The sequence below is a fragment of the Agrilus planipennis genome, unplaced genomic scaffold, assembly GCF_000699045.2.
Source record: "Agrilus planipennis isolate EAB-ADULT unplaced genomic scaffold, Apla_2.0 scaffold118, whole genome shotgun sequence".
NCBI lineage: Eukaryota > Metazoa > Arthropoda > Insecta > Coleoptera > Buprestidae > Agrilus > Agrilus planipennis.
Genome location: NW_020438955.1, coordinates 485,461 through 490,139, shown reverse-complemented (window position 1 = coordinate 490,139; position 4,679 = coordinate 485,461).

Genomic DNA, 4,679 nt, shown 5'->3' with positions numbered 1-4,679 from the left:
TCTGGTCCCACCACGTAGAGTGTGTCTGAGATCTTCTCTATTTTGAAATGAAACTCATGAATACTTTTCTTTCTTAACAATCAATCTTAGGTTCTTTGGAACCCCAATATCTTATTTTAGGAACAGAACAATGGATAACCAAGGATAAGAACTGCGAGGAGTCTTTAAAATAAGGACTAATGAGAATTTTTTAGAGCCAGGACTAATAGAAGCCTGCAAGGATGGGACTAAGAACAACCTTTAGTCTTAGGGTTAAGACAAACTTTTGGGACTAAGATTAAAAGTAATGAATACAGTCATGATTTCAACAACTTCATGTTCGCCTAGTAGTGTCTGTTATTCTTTTCTCCATGATACTTGGGTTTTTGGCCCAGTTGTTTCTTGGAAGTTCTTGCCTGTTCTTGATTTTACCTCTTGATGCTTGTGTCTAACTGGTTTCCGTCTTCAGTATTCCCACTTCTTCCAAGTCTTTTTTTACTTCCTGGCGTCAAATTGTCTCAGAGAACTTCTCCACCTGGATAGCTCTGGTCCCACCATGTAGAGTGTGTCTGAGATCTTCTCTATTTTGAAACGAAACTCATGAATACTTTTCTTTCTTAACGATCCATTTTTGGTTCTTATGAGACCCCAATATCTTATTTCAGGAACAGAAGAATGGATAACTAAGGATAAGAACTGCGAGGAGTCTTTAAAATTAGGACTAAAGAGAATTTTTTAGAGGCAGGACTAATAGAAGCCTACAAAGATGGGATTAAGAACAACCTTTAGTCTTAGAGGCTAAGACAAACTTTTAGGTATAAGATTAAAAGTAATGAATACAGTCATGATTTCAACAACTTCATGTTCGCCTAGTAGTGTCTGTTATTCTTTTCTCCATGATACTTGGGTTTTTGGCCCAGTTGTTTCTTGGAAGTTCTTGCTTGTTCTTGATTTTACCTCTTGATGCTTGTGTCTAACTGGTTTCCGTCTTCAGTATTCCCACTTCTTCCAAGTCTTTTTTTACTTCCTGGCGTCAAATTGTCTCAGAGAACTTCTCCATCTGGATAGCTCTGGTCCCACCATGTAGAGTATATCTGAGATCTTCTCTATTTTGAAACAAAACTCATGAATATTTTTCTTTCATAACGATTCATCATCGGTTCTTTGGGACCCCAGCATCTTATTTCAGGAACAGAACAATGAATAACTAAGGATAAGAACTGTGAGGAGTCTTTAAAATTAGGAATAATGAGATCTTTTTATAGCCAGGACTAATAGTAGTCTGCAAAGATTGGACTTAAGAACAACGTTTAATCTTAGGGCTAAGACAAATCTAGGACTAAGACTAAAAGTAATGAATACAGTCATGATTTCAACAACTTCATGTTCGCCTAGTAGTGTCTGTTATTCTTTTCTCCATGATACTTGGGTTTTTGGTCCAGTTGTTTCTTGGAAGTTCTTGCCTGTTCTTGATTTTACCTCTTGATACTTGTCTCTAACTGGTTACCGTTGTCTGTATTCCCACTTCTTCCAAGTCTTTTTTTACTTCCTGGCGTCGAATTGTCTCAGAGAACTTCTCCACCTGGATAGCTCTGGTCCCATTTTGTAGAATGTGTTTGAGATCTTGTCTATTTTGAAATGAAACTCATGAATACTTTTCTTTCTTAACGATCCATCTTCGATTCTTTGGGACCCCATTATCGTATTTCCACTAATTCTAACCTTTTTACCATTCTTCTGGTTGACATGATCAACGTCTAAGTTTAGAATTCTGGGTTTTTGCAACCCTTGACATACTTTTGAAGGCACGAGTCGCCATTGAGCAAAATTTACACGAATTTAAGTGCAGCACTTGTTGATCTTTAAACTAAAACAAAAACAGGGTGTCGGCAGCGTTACAATTGTCCCCTCTCCCTTTCTTAAAACTTTAATTAGTGCTCGTAGCTTTCTAGGTACGTTAGCAATAAGATTCGTAATGGTTTCTCGACGAATTGCATTCCATTTTCTTTTTGTTCTTATTGCAATTCGCAGCTATCCGCTCCAAATGTCGGCAACGAGATTTCGTTGTAGTTTGCGCTGCTCCGACCTCCTACTGTCGGATTTTAGTTGGAATTCAACGTTCTAATCTTTTGAGTCACAAGTTTATCTCAGAACTTTCATTCGAGTTATAATTTCACCAACGAAAACGCGATATTAGATTGAAATATTAACATTCTTAATGAGGTATAACCAGAATGCAGTTGAAAGGCAACTGAACATAAATAAAACAATATAGCGAGTCTGCTATTGAAATTAATTTAGTGGAAACTGTTCTATTAGTCTATTATGCAGTCATTAAATTAATTACTAGGTATTGGTATTAGAAGCACTATTATTTAATTCGTATGAAGTTTAGTCATGAAAGCAGTTCATAAGGAAATGAAAGTAATAATTAATTCTAATCTTACAACTCAATTTATATCGCAATAAATTATTAATGGCGGAGGCGCCAGGCAAAAAGAACAACTTTAAATCAAAAATCTCCAAAAGGTAAATGTTATCGTTAATAATGTTATAACTTACCTCCTTCTATACTGTAACGGTAATCCTGTGTTCCTGTCATGCCTTGAATTTCTGCAATAGAAATAATTCAAATTATTGTAATGAATAATTTTAACAATAATAAACTCTTAAGTATCTTACAAATATAATATTAAGCACTTGTGAAAGAGCCCAAACAACTTAATAGTCTTTACGGTAAGAACTAAGTGTAAGAGAAATAAAATTATTCGAATAAAATAATTCGAAGTGATCTGTATTCTGTCGAAACTGCCAGACGCGGATCGCGATTTCGATCTTTTTGGATCTCATCAGCGCGTCGCAGGCAGCTCCGACAGAACCCAGACCAACTTTTACCTGCTGTCTTAACAGTGCGTTTTAGAAAATACTACAAATGGCGCAGTGAACGCCATCTGTAGCACGATGCTACATTTTAGGATTACGTATTTTTCAACAAGGTCCACTTGTGTGGATATCTACTTGCTGAAAACGAATCCTGGCGTAGCCAACCTCAACGTGATAGGCACGTTAGCTTAATCGAATAAAATAATTCGAAGTGGTCTGTATACGTAATCCTAAAATGTAGCATCGTGCTACAGATGGCGTTCACTGTGCCGTTTGTAGTATTTTCTGTAAGAGAAATGTTTGGAAAAAAACTAATTTCACTCTATAGAATTATTCTATGGATAGAAACAACGAAGGTCCTCTAGTTAGGAGTAATAATATTCCGCAGAGCTAAGACTAAAAACAACCTTTGGGATTAGGACTACGAGTACTTCTTTGAGTCAAATCTAAAAATTATTAATACAGGCAGGATTAAGTCTAGCTTTTAGGGTAAGGATTAAGCGTATCCTTAAGTGTCAGGACTAATAAGAAAAGTCTTGAGGAATAGAGCGAAAACTGGTACCATGGATAAGAATTAGGAACGATATTTAATGTTAGAATTAAAGAGTATTTTTTACAGTTAGGACTAATAGTACCGTGCGGAGAAACCTTCAAGAACATAATAAAAGATAACTGTGGATTAGACGAACGAAGTGTCTTAACAATCAGAAGTAATGAGCATTTTTAGAGACAGGTCAACCTTTAGGGTTAGGGCTAGGAAGAACATATAGGACTAAAACTAAGAATAATGAATACTTTCAGGACTACGATTAATCTTTATTAATAGGACTAAAGGCATCCTTTAAAATAAGGACTAGTTAGAAAAACCTTTAGAAATCGATAACTATGAATAAGAAGTTCGAGGTGTCTTAAATATCAGAACTAATGGGCATTTTTGAGAATCAATACTAAGAGTAGTCTTCAAATTTGAGACTAAGAACAACCTTTAGGGTTAGGGCTAGGAGGAAATTTTAGGATAAGAGTAAGAATAATGAATTCAGTCATGAACTACGACCAGTCTTTACCAACAGGACCAAAGGCATCCATTAAAATAAGGATTAGCTAGAAAAACCTTCAGGAACAGAACAATGGAAAACTTTTAGGACTAAGACTAAAAGTAATGAATATAGACAGGACTACTACCAATCTATGCTATCAGCACTAAAGGCAGCTTTTAAATTCAGGACTACTAGGGGCAAAACTCTGCGATTGAGAATCCAATCTTTAGATTAAGGTTTTACAGTCAGAATGGCATTTACCATCAGGACTAGTGGCAGTTTTTAAAGTCGGAACTGAAAGTAGTCTGTAGTGTCAGAACTTTTGAGAGAGAAATAAAAAGTAGACTACTTAAAGACAGGACTAAAGAGCGGTTTCAACGCTCGAAATTTAACAATAAGAGAAGCCAAAAAAGTTAGACCTAATGATAACCTTCAGAGTCATGACTAAATAATTAAATCTTTAGCACCAAGCTTAAAGAAATAACCAAGGGTATAATCATAAGAATCTATCCTTTTGAGTTAGAACTTTTACAATTAGTATTAAGGTTTATCATCAAAATAGAATTCAATTAAAACAGTTTATTTACGTAAATATAACAGGTCAATTGAAAAGTCCCCGGCCTAAAATAGTAAAACACATTTTTTTTGCAAAATTCGTTTTTTTTATTCAACATAATTCCCTTCAAGGGTGATACACTGATTATAGCGATCCTCCAACTTTTCGATACCATTTTTGTAGTACGATTTGTCCTTTGCTTCAAAATAGGCCTCAGTTTCGGC